The following is a 13,339-nucleotide window of genomic DNA, read 5'->3' on the forward strand; positions in this document are numbered from 1 at the left end:
CGCAGAGAAATTCATTTCTGCCAGTGCCGGTGCCAGAACCAGTGCCAGAGCGATAATTGGGCAGCCATCCTTTTTTCCTTTCGGAATGGGGCAGTGTTCGGCTATTTCAAATAAAAACAAAACTTCAGCTTTGTTTGGCATATTTATGCATCTTTAGTGCCAACAGTCACGTTGGCATGGTAAGCTTTCGCGCTTTTGTGGCGTGGCATGACCGACAGGTGAAGTGTGTGGAGCCCAGAAACGATTAGACATGTTCGGTTAATCGTTTTATAGAGTTTGACAGGAGTGGCGCGAAAATTTTGAAATCTCACTAGAATGGCGTAGCACGAGCAGTGACTGTGCAGCTGCGGTAGAGCGACTGTCGTCTGTTTTTCCGAGTCCCGCGTGATGCGGCGCCGAGCGCTTCCCCTCGCTTCCCGCACACGCCACCACGCCATCCGAAGCCGGAGGCTTGAAATGTTCTCGCAATTCAAGGCCTACTACAGCAATCCAATAGTTGATCGTCGCGTCACTCTCAGTCCGCTAATGACGTGGCACTGCATTGGCACCAGTTTGGAGCGTGTATTTGACATGGCGGTGGAGTTCATGTCGATTCCAGCAAATATACAGTTCCGAGCGTCTATTATGGTATGCTGGTTGTGTGGTCATTCAAAGAAGAAGACCCAAATATCTTTGCCAATTGACGTTCCTTCCCTCTGTGGAATAGAGCATCTGGCTTTAAGTTCTAAACCAGTAATCTTCTTTGCCCTGTGCATATTGCAACTTCTTGCATGTTTTAGACTTCACGTTTCACTTTTGCCATTTTTTCTTATTTTTTGCTTAACTGTGCTGCACAGGGATTCAGCAGTGCCATGTATCTTGTCTAATTCTGCTCTAAGTACGATTTTGTAACATATATTGTTTATCTTTCCAAAGGGCACTAGTGCCATCTTTAAGTCTTTAAAAAATTTGATTATTCTCTCTCAAACTTTATACGCTAGTATTTCTAACTTTGTCCCATCTCTCAAACATTAAAATAGGATGCTATAAAAGTAGGTGACTGCGTTTCAACATCTTTAAAGTGCCCGGCAAAAAAAATTCTATTGTTAAATTCACTAAAGGGGTCTGTAAACTAAGTAAGTAAACAAATTAATGGATGAAACATCCTGCATCGTAAGCGATACATCGATTAAATGCTACAATGATGAATAATTAATCGTCAATCCGATACAAAAAAAATTAATCCACCATTCCTACGCTGCTACCACCCGCCGTGGTTGCTTAGTGGCTATGGTGCTGGGCTGCTATGCACGAGATCGCGGGATCGAATCCCAGCCGTGGAGGCCGCATTTCGATGGGGGCGAAATGCGAAAACACCCGTGTACTTAGATTTAGGTGCACGTTAAAGAACCCCAGTTGGTCCAAATTTCCGGAGTCCCCCACTACGGCGTGCCTCATGACGAGATCGTGGTTTTGGCACGTAGAACCCCACAATTCTTTTTACGCTGCAGCCCTGCAGAGGGGGAGCACTAAAACCTATCGCGCGCTCTCACGTGGCGATCATGTGTTGAGCCGTTACTTTTTGATGTCAATCGAGTTGCGCATGCTATCTCCTAATCTTTGCTAACCCATGCCCGCCATCCCCCCGCTCTCCGTCTACCGCCTCCCCCTCCAAACTTAGTGTGATCGTCGGCCATCGGCGTAAACACGTTGCGGGTCTCTCTTTGTCTTGAAGTTGGGATTTCATTTTCGTGCGTATTATTGTGTTGCCTTTGTCGAGTCATAATACCATGCGATCGGAAGAGAGGTGCGGTATGAACATTGTTGACTGAAGGTGCTAAGATGACGACAGCGAAGGGTGATAAATGTGGTAAGCAGTATTCTAAGCCGGCGATGGAAACCATTCGATACCACAGGCTGCACGACCACTTCATTCAAGCGCTAATGGGGCGTCCTACATAGAAAGGCGACCATGACGACGATGTTGACGATCATCCTCCTTCTCAGCGTGCCAATCAGCCTTTCCAGGTGAGATTTATTTCAGTCGCTGTTTAACTATCAGCCATCCAGCACTGCATCATTTATTTGTAAAATCAAGACACTATTCGATTGCGCAAAACATGCTTCTGTCATTGTTTCTTTAATTACGTGCTCATTATGAGTATACTAACGGTTTTTGGGTGAGTCTAAGGAGCCACATAAACCTGGTTTCGCCAAAATTTTAACGCCACGTTAAGCAAGGGTTAGTGCCTAACTGGCCAATGGAGCATCAGTTTAATGATTTAGCGCTGATACGATCTCGACCGGGTGAGGAGGATCTTCACCGAAAGGATCAGGAAAGACGACGAAGCCGGGCATCGTGATGATGAAAAAAGGAAGAGAAGATTGTATTCACTTCATTAGTACATTGACGGGACTCTTATCCGAGTCTTGAGCCGTTCTGATTAACACGGAGGCTAGGACGGCCTTAAATAACCCCTTGCGGTCTTGTCGTCGTCAATTTCTTCTTGAGGAGCCTGTGGAAGTATTAGTGCTTTCGTCAGGTTCTGCCGTCGACGCTTTCCCCCGGGAGTTCCCGACGAGGACCTTTTCGTCGATAATTAACCACTTCGTGACCACACGTGACCACTTCGTGACGTGGTCCTGCCATCGCCGAGCTCCTGCCCTTCGGATTTTCTTCTCTTCGTCTTTCCGTTTGTGTCTACTCAGGAAAAAATGTGTGACGCTTTTTCGGGGAAGAAGGCAAATATGTCGACATGGGGACGCCCGATTGAACGTTTCTCACAATTTACAGGTCGATCATACGGGGACCAAGACGGCCTTAATTACCCCTTGCGGTCTTGTGGTCGTCGTTGTCTTCTTGGGGAGTCTGTGGAAGTATTAGTGCTTCCGTCAGGTTTTGCCGTCGACCCTTACCGCGGGAGTTCCGAACGAGGACACTTTCATAGATAATTGGCCACTTCATGACGGTCAGGTCCTGCCGTCGACGAGATCCTGCCCTTCGGATTTTCTACTGTTCGTCCTTCTCTTTGCGTTTGTTCAGGAAATAAATGTGTGACGCTTTTTCGGAGAAGAAAGCAATTATGTCGACATGGGGACGCCCACTTGAACGTTTCTCACACTTGATGGACCGATCATACGGGGACCAAGGCGGCCTTAATTACCCCTTGAGGTCTTGTCGTTGTCCATGTCTTCTTGGGGAGCCTGTGGAAGTATTAGTGCTTTCGTCAGGTTCTGTCGTCGACGCTTTCCCCCGGGACTTCTCGACGACGACCCGTTCATCGATAAATGGCCACTTCGTTACGCTCAGGAGGGCGACGTTACTGTCTTGAAGCGAAGGGAATGATGAGGCGTGAATAGCAACCGTGATAGCTGCGTGTAGCTGGTGGAGCATCCCCGCGTCACCAGATGTGTTATTCGATCGATTCCTGATAAACGTAAGTCGATCATCACAGTACTCGCTACCTTAAAATCGTGCCGGAACCGGCCGTTACTCTCTTGGAGCAAGAATACTGTCCGTCTGAGAGCACAGGTATGTTATTATTTTGCTTTACGAATTCAATGTCCCCAACTGTACAGCGCTTGAGATTCGATTTTCTTTCCGTGTTGTGTTGCCTCTGTCTCTCACGTCATCCTATGTAAACCTTTGCAGATCAATGTCGCATCTTTTCACAGTATACGCTTCGTTGGATTTCACAGGTTGAAGAAAGTGTTGCTGCTTCGACAGCAACAACTGTGGCTGCAACTATAGAGAGAACGCGCTAATGTCGCTATAAGCCCTTGAGGCTCTGTTTCTTCCTCGTTCGATGAAAAAATGCCTCTCCAGTGATATGGTGTTCGCAAGTAAGTTTTTGCACTCGCGATCGGTCACTTTCGCAGAGCGAGAAGAGAAGGTCGGTCGGGCACTGCGACGGCGCGACTTAGTCTATTGGCGTTTTTCAGGAGGAAGAGTCCGTGAAAAGCATGATACTGATGCTCTCGTATACACGATCGCGAACGGCGACTTGCCACTGAGCAAGCCCGGGAAGGATGGCTTCAAGACGTTTGTGAAGGCACCGCAGCCACTCTACAAGCCTCCCACTGAGTATGTCGTCACGAAGAGCCTCGAGGCCAAGTACGAGGAGCACAGGGCACATTATAGACGGAGAATTCAAGCATCTGATCAACTGAGCCTCGCGGCTGATCTTTAGACGCATGAAAGTACAATGCGGTCGTACCCTAGGCTTCACAGTTTCCTTTAGAGAAGGCAAATATTTTCTAAAAAAATATGTGAAAAAGTGAGAAACGGTTTTCCTTTGCCATGACGGGTAACGAGATTTTCTGTGTGTACCCCTAATATACAATGTTTTACTCTTTTAGGTACCAAACTAGTGAATTTCTAAACTGGCGTTAGGTACACAAGCCAGAAAGAAAAGCAACTTAGAAATCTTGGGGTAGCAATGCGCGAATTGTGCGACGAGTGGAATATTGACCACAAGAAGGTGCGCGCTGTCATCAGAGATGGCGGGCAGAACATTAAGGCATTTGTACGCGAAGAATTTGGTGCCGATAAGCACATTTACTATGTAGCTCGTCTTCTAAATCAAGTAGGTCAAGCTGCCCTTGGTCTATCAGTGTCCAGAGCCCCTTCAGTACTTCAAGTAGATGAGGTTGTGCTGGTCCCAAAGAATGAACAAGATGCTGGAGGATGTCGCTGATGCCGATACCCCCAACGATGACGGTCCACCCCTAGTCTACCTTCGGCTGGTGCTGACGAAAGTGAAGAAGATCGTTCGCTTCTTTCGCACCAGCAATGTTGCGTCGAGAATATTGGTGGACATGCAGCCCTAGGACGGCAAGCAGGAGCATGATGCATTGAACTTAATCCAGGAAGTCCGGACTCGGGTGGACTTCTTGTAGCTGTCCTGGCCTGTCATCCGGGTCCTCTTACATCTGCAGAGAGAGAGAGAGAGAAGAGCCACTCGACCATTAAATCAATTCTATACTGACCGCCTTGATGCCATTGGCGAAGTAAATGACCTATTAAAGCCACTGGAGGAAGTCGCGCTTATTGTTTGCAAGGCTCGTTCCGTGACACTCCGCGATGTAATCCCCATAGTGTCCGACCTAAAGCAGGTGAATTACCTTTACTCTATAACTTAGAGTACGAATTGGTACTCTGCGCTCACATACACGCCCGCCGACAGTTCGCATGTCACAATCTCTATTTAGCGTGCCGGAATTTACACTGTCGGAACAACGTACATGCTGAAGGAACTGTGGCATAATAAACACCTTTGTCTTTAACTTGTGATAAATATTTATTCTCTTTTGCAGGGTATCCACAACTACCAGCCCAGTCACCCCTTCACTTTCAGTCTGCAGCAAAAGCGGCTCTCAGAAGTGAACTCATGATTTAGTGGCATGGAGTACGTACACTCGTACGCTGCCGCGACGACTTTGAACCTACGGTACGAGCATCTTTCCGAACACCCTCAGACAATGGCAATAAGCGTCCGGCACTGAAGTACGTTAACAACATTATTTATTTATTTATTTATTTATTTATTTATTTATTTATTTATTTATTTATTTATTTATAGCAAGGAAAACACATGAGAAGAAAAATATTTATTGCAATTTTCACTAATACAGCATCGTGCAGGTGTAAATGTTGCTGAAATGGTCGATGCTGCCGGCCGTGCTCTCTTGCCGAATAGGCCAACCATTCACGTCCACAGTGGATAACGCGCGCAGCGCGCGCCGCTGGGTTCTTTGCACCTCTACCAGATGGCGCTAGCCTCCACGCGTAATGTTTTATAGTGCAGGGTGATATGGGCTGGACTAGTTTTGAAGTGAGGGAAACTCGCAGTAAAATTGAGTATGAAGAACGGCTGAGGAATATGGAAGAAAGTAAATGGGTTGGCAGACTGTTCAGGTATCTGTACAGGAAAAACATTGATTCACAGTGGAGGAAAAGAACTATAGGAAGCTTACCAGAAAGTATGCGGCTTGTAGGGTGGGGAGCACAGCAGCAGGGAAGGTCAAGCGGAAAGTCAGAGAGGCTGAAATAATCTCATGGGTGGCGGCAATGGAAAAGAAACCTGCCATGAGTAACTACTTAAGAGGAAAAAACGAAATCAGGAAAGAAACAATTTATGATAACTCAAAGGGAAGCTCATTACTTTTCGAAGCGAGATCGGGACGCCTTAGAACACGCACCTATAAAGCGAGATATCAGAAGGAAGAAGAAGCATGTGCTTGCTGCGGTAAAGCTAGGGAAGCTATGGAGCATGTTTTATTATAATGTGAAGACGTCTACCCAGCGGTCGATTTAGGCACCACAGGCCTCCTTGAAGGCCTTGGGTTCAGCGGGAGCAGTGGAAAAGCAAACATGTCCGCATAGGCATTAGTAAGAGGCGATTGGAGGATTGGTGGAAGAAAAGTAGGGAAACGACAAAAAACGGAGACGTACAAAAGCGCAGTTCGCAATAGGGGATCAGAAAATCTGGGTGTGGTAGTCCACAGTGTTTTTTTTTTATTTAACCTAGGTAGGACCTTAGTACAGCATAATAGCAAGAGCTTGAGTGGCGCAACCCACCGCCCCGTTCCAAAGGGGACGCGCATAATATCCATGCATCCATCCTGCGTCGGCGGTGGCGCCAGCCGTACATGGAAAAGGAAAAAAAAGAACCAGAAAGCTCGCCTCCGCGCATCCGCTGCTGCACGGTAATGAGGAGGTAAGCGCTCCTTGGGGATAGAATGCAGTTGTATGGCGCAACATACATCTGTGCACGCTGCCTCTGAAACCATGATGCGTTCAATGCGTCCGTCGTATTCGCCAATAGTCAGCAACTGCGTCTAATGAAAGACTCGGTATAATTTGTGTGCATGTATGTGTGTGTGTCCGTGCATGCGTACGTGCGCGTTTCGACTCTTTGTGCACTCGCACAAATCTTCGCTATATATCGATTCCAACTCGTTGCATCTGATGCATTGTTTTTTATTGAAGAGCGCCATGAAAGAAGCTAGGCTCGCAGTTTCAGGTTGTACTACATTCGGGAGGGGGGGGGGCGCACATATATATAGACTACTACATTCGAGATCCGCCCAGATTTTTATTTAGACGCCAGCAGGCCGAAACGTGTTTAAAGTATCCAAGGAATGCTAATTGCATAAAAATTTTAGTTACAGCGATCACAGAACGAGCATCAGATGGCGGCACGGATGCTGAAGCTAAGAAATAGCCCGGTACTGAGGAACCGGGCTATTCCCATTCCTCTCATTCAAAGACATTTTGGTAGACAGTTGCGGTTTGAGAAGAACTAATTTTCGTCTTGACGACTAGCCAGTGCACAAACGCGCGCTTCGCGATATAGAATCACAATTGATCGAACGCTTTTGTTGGTCTGCCTATGCTGCCCCCATGCTGTAAACATGGGCAGCGCCCAGAACATTTAGCCATCATTTAGCCTTCTATGCATGCACAGGAGCGCCGCGTAATGCAATTTCGCCGCTCTGGTGGCAGGCGGTTGTTGGTCCTTTGTGTTCTTTGTTTCTTTGTTTCTTTCTTTCTTTCTTTCTTTCTTTCTTTCTTTCTTTCTTTCTTTCTTTCTTTCTTTGCGACTGTATGCGCATGTGTTGTGCACTGTGGTGTATTCAGATTATTTATGATCACAATGGCTGACACACTTTTTGTCTAAAGAAGTTCTCGTTATCGTGTTTGTAGGGTAATTTCATGCACGAAGCAGTGACCGAGGAAAGTATTCGTGCTTTTTTCCACTGCTTCATTTTTTTTTTTTTTAGTGAGTAATAGACACACCAATAAAGAAAAGTCGTGGAACCAGGAGGAATATCACGTTCCTCGCGTGCTAGTCCACAAAGGCTGATGGACGAGTTATCGTCCCGCCCTTTTCTCCTTCACAAGGAGTGCTGTCGCAAGAGGTCATTGACTCCTCTTGCTTCGTCATTCCAAGTGTCATCGGATACGCTGGAAAGAGTCGCGTCGCAAGCGCGTCGTAAAAGCACGTCGTAAAAGCACGTCGTAAAGGATCCTTAGACGAGGTAGTTCACCACACTGTCGCGTTAATCACTCATAAGACTCGCATACGACATTCTGAAGACAGCCATGTGCCCGATTCGACACATAATACCTGGTGTATTAGTTGACCGTAACGGCGATGATTAATTAATCGCTAATTAATTAGCGATTTGCCGTGCTTGTTACTCATTACAGATTGTGATATTTCAACCAGGATATCGGTGAGTTGTGTGTTTCAGTGCTTTTTGAGGTCTGTGATAAAATAGATGACGTGATAGAGGGCTGAGGACTGGGGCTTGGCTGACGTTTCACTTAATGGGCGCAATGCTTGGTACAAAATGCGTAATATCGCTAACTACCAATCTCGCCTCAATTCATTAAATACGCAACTTAAGAATGCAATCCGGAGTGCGAAAGAACATTTCTAGAAGACTACCTTACAGAAATTTATTAAAACTTCGCCGAGCAAATTTCGGCGTCACTTGAACGTAAAGCAAAGGTCTAGCGTCTCCATGTCATTACTGAACGGCTAAATTAAAGCAGACTAATTTAACAAATATTTTAAGTCTGTCTTCCCCGTTGATAATAACCATGTTAGCCAGACCCCGCCACAACATTATAACCACGAGAAACGGGTCGGTACCCCTACAACATCTGAGGCGGGAGTACTATCCATGCTCATCAACATTGACGAAAAGTGCAGACCGGATGATATTCCTAATAATTTTTTGAAACTTTATGCTGAGCCTTGGAGCAAATATATTTGCCTCCTATTCGAGAAATCAATCCGCGGATGTCAAATTCCCTTTGAATGGAAAATCAGCAAAGCCTTGTGCATAAGTCAGGTGACAAGCTCTGCCCGGTCAACTATCGACCCATGTCTCTCACATGTACATGTGGGAAAATTCTTGAGCGCATTAGAGAGTTTCGGAATAGGGACCCCAAAAGCTTGGGGTCCCGAAGAGCTTTGCGAATGTTAACAGTGGGGCGCGCAGGAGTGAAGAGCTTTATAATAGGGCTTTGAGTTTGGGGATAGCGTTTTGGCTTGCCGCGCCACTACAGCGTCAAAGAAAAGCTATTGTAAATAATGAAATAAAATGTACCATTTTATGATAAGAAGAGTAATTTTGACATTCGTGTTTCCGCGTTTAATTACAATTTAGAGGTTATTTTATCAGCAGCAAGTAATTAGTTACCCTTAGTTTTGGGTAAACAACTTTGCGTGCCTTCATCAGCCAAGCTAAGCCATGTTAGGCCTACGAGCCATGAAATCGACAATTTGGAATCAGCGGTGTTTAATGAATCAATCTTCATAACACACGCTAGTTGAGACAAGCGATAACTGCAGTCACTTCTCCCAGCTTGCGAACTTCACGCATTACCACGAGTGGAGCCCAGCTTGGTGCTAAGTTAGAGCCGTCGCTTCCATGGGTGCCGCCATATTTGCTGACGCAAAGCAGTTCGGGAAGCTTTTGGGGCTCCCGCTAAATCAGTGAAATAGCATGCTCGGCGCAAAACCCAAACACTGTTTGCGTCTCGCGCATGCGCAGTGGCTTCGACGCTATTTCTTAGGGGCCCCTATTCTAAAACTCTCTATTATCCGCAAGTTTCTGACTCAATATGTAGCGGCTAATACAGCCTTGCCAGGACGGGTTTAGAAATTGGTTTAGAGATTGGCGCACTCGGCGCGCTGATGAACGGCTACCTGCACAGAACGGACATCTTGGGCACTTGGAGTCTACTGCAGGTCAAATCTCGCTAAGCGCTGTCGGCAGCCAGTGCTGACTACGAGCAAGTGGCCAGGCTGGCATTGACAGTACACTGAGCGACAGCGCGCTCGCCTGTTCTTTATAATCAACCTCTCAGACTGACTCCCACTTTCAGCGTACGCCATCCTCGATTGCATCGTTTCCCCAAAAGAGGCCGCTTCCTCCTTATCTTCTTCTATTATTCTCACTCTCATCTTCACCTTTTCCTTCCGCTTCGGACTTCCATATCTGTATGACATTGCGAGTTTTGATGAGGTTCTTTTTTTTTTCGCCTTCATTTCCCCGTGGCTGTTCTTTCTCTTTCCTCAAATGCGTGCCTCTCCGGTCTTGTACGACTCTTTTATCCGTGTTTTCTTTTTCTTCTTCCAACCTCGCTTCATATACCGCACGAAACTTAAGCTCTCGTTGCTTTCTCGCCACCGCGGCTTTCGTCTGTCCTCATTAGATGCTAAAACCGCGCGAGAGACTTTGCTCTCGATCGAAAGCCCGGCATGCGGCAACGCCTCGGATGTGGCCGTTCCGCGGCCGTGCTCTATCATCTCGCCACTCCTCGCGTCTGCCTCAGCGTCATCATTTCATGGCCTTCGGGCGTTCTAGCATTAAAATTTTCCCGCCAAAATGCTTCGATTGCGCGCCCTATTTCAGGCTGTATACCGTAAGGAGCCCAATATTTTATCGACAAGCAGCGGGGCCCCATTAGGCATCTCGCATCTCGCATGATGTTATCTTATATTAATGATGGTTAGCCACAGTCTCAGTTCGGTATCTTCTAGCAGTAAGACTGCTTGTTAATGTTGTTCGGAAAACAGAACAAAGCGAGCAAATCTTTCCTCTCCGCTAAAATGGCGGACGAAGTTCTGGTGGTATAAGTTTATGCGAGTCAACAACGCTTGATGTTTTAGTGCGGAGGAAGTAGGCCAACGGCAAAGTAATGTTGAATGACACGTATTTCATGCTTTAGCTTGATCGCCCTCACAGCTCAGTTTAGCACCGTAGGAGCTAGGCTTGAGAACGGCAAAAAAAAAAATGTCTTTGTTTTCTTAGACAGCCTTTAACTGTACACATGTGCGAATAATAGACTTTCAGAGGGTGGTCTGCACACTCCATGCTCTGTATATATCCCGAGAAATGTTTTCTGGGTCTACATTACTCTCTGAGAGAAAAACCAACTGGTCCAATTGGATATCATAATAACTGTGTGTGATGTTGGGCACGCATAGAGCCTCACTGCTAACGCGTCTTTGTTGAAGTGCACATAGTCAGCAAGACTCATTTTATTACCTCGCATGAATGCCGTGTAGCAGTTAGGTTGGGGCTATCTGAACATTCTGCGGTATTCTATCGTGGTGATACAAAAGATAAACAACAAAAAAAGACGTATTAAGTGGAAATTGTTTGTGCATCACGCGACATCCGTCCTGCCAGTTGAACGCGATTCAATGTATATATTCGAAAACCATCGCATAATAACAAAAAAAAACGGACTAAGTGAGCAACTAATAAAGTTGGTGTTACTTTAAGAGAGCAAGCACAGGCAGGTGATGTTAGACCTGAGGTTAACTAAAACAAGTTGACTTGGTCAAGTGGCATAGCACGTCGGGTATAGCTAACATCGGTTTATTATAGTAACAGAACCGGGCGCAGCAGAAAGGGAACATTCAGTAACGATGGCTCAGCATTACATGTCATGATGAAATGTAAGAATGTTGAGGCATGTGGAGGGCTCCCCTGACGCAAGTCAGGGGTACGTAACTGAATACGTTTCTCCTACAGTCGACTGAAGATAGAATAACGGTGAGAATTATGTTCACGCTGAAGGGAAGAGACGTTCGAGTAAGCCGTGATCGTAATTGCACCCGAAGTCTCGAGTGCATGTGTGAAATGCTCGTCGTATAGGTATTGGAGGGAGCACTCCCCCTGAAAAGCCCGGAAATAAACGAGCGGTAACGACAAGGAAACCGGAGCTTTGAAGTCAAAAACTAGGAAAGTTACGCTTGGGCGAGTAATTTTCCTTAACCTGAACCGAGGAAGTGCTGACCGCGCTTCCTTGGAAGCCGGAGTGTGTTCTGTCGCTTGTCGAGTGGACACTTTTATTTCCGACTGCGTTGCACGTCATTGACATTCAGTGCAAGGCTGCGAGGCGGCATACTGCAAAGTCTTGGTAAAGCTTTGAGTGAAATAGAACAGCTTCTTGTCACGCACCTAGCAGACGTACATACTTCTCAGGTGTCCGAAACCTTGTAGGAATGCGAGTAAGGCTGAACTAAGGCGCGCTGTGTCTGCTGAGAGGTTCACGGTCAATTTCGTTTACAAACCTCGTTTGCGGTGACAATCAAGTTTCAACTGCGCATTCCGAATTGAGGAGAAAATGATGGTCATTCATTTATTGCTTCAATGCCATGCTGCTCGATCAAGACAAAGGAACAGGGGCAATGAGCCAAGCATGTTAGGAAGGACAAACAAGGTTTTAAAACTGCGATGTATACTTGGTACAAAGTGAACCGCTAATATTGGAAGCTTATAAGGCCTTGTATGTGTGCGGTGCCTCAATTTTGTTGTTTCATCTACTACTTATTTGACATTGTTATTTTCTTGCTTGTAAATGATGTCAGAATCTGAGAGCTGTGCTCAGATGGCTTTTGTTGTTGTTGTTATTGAGTTGGCGTTCCGTGACTCAGTTCCCAATGTGTGAAATCGAGCAGCTTGAATCGCGCTGCTTCCATCTTCTCCATTTAAAGCACCTAACCCGATTTATATGTGTCTACTTCATTTTGCAATAGTTTGTAGAGACGTTCTCGAGTGTGGCATTATTTCGATTCCTCAGCAAGGGGCACAATTCCTGAAATGTTTTAGCTCTTCAGGGGAACACATTTCTCATATATACCGTATGCTTCTAACGGCTACGGCCCAAAGAAAGCTCTGTTCGCGAACTTTCCTGAATAGGGCAATGTGATGCCGCGAACTGTGATCTTTCGCGATAAAAAATCCGAGGACACCTAAGCACTCCTTATGAGTTGTGAATGCGAAAGCATTAATGTCCAATCGAACGCCACTGAGCGATCCTTCGGGTTGTGAACTCCTTGCGGACAAGGAACTCGCCGATAACGCGGGCTTCCGAGAGTGAGAGTGTAGGTGACGCGGCGTTGTGGCGACGCCATCTCCCATCACACGCAACACGTGGCGTGCTATCGCGGAGGTGGTGCTCCCAATTTCGCCCGCTCGGCTCCGTCGAGGCGTGCTGATGACGTGGCGTTGCATCCAATGGGGATTTACCTCCAGTTTCGCTGCTACAGGCGACAGACGCCGGTGTTTTCGCTTAATGGGTCACTTGGAGCTTTCGCATACAAAAACAAAGACAGGCAGACTAAACTCTATTTGACATGTACGTAAAGTGAAGTACTCCTGGTGTGAATGGCTATGAACCACGTGTGCCTGTGTATGAAGTTTGGTTTCCCACGTTTCGATATTAGTATTGAAAACAGCACGTTATACTAAAATATTATTTCATTTGCAGTAAACTACACACAGGCTGAATATTATACGCCTATATTTATATCCAGTGCATCATATG

This window comes from Dermacentor variabilis, chromosome 2 (genome assembly GCF_050947875.1).
Source record: "Dermacentor variabilis isolate Ectoservices chromosome 2, ASM5094787v1, whole genome shotgun sequence".
Taxonomy (NCBI): Eukaryota; Metazoa; Arthropoda; class Arachnida; order Ixodida; family Ixodidae; genus Dermacentor; species Dermacentor variabilis.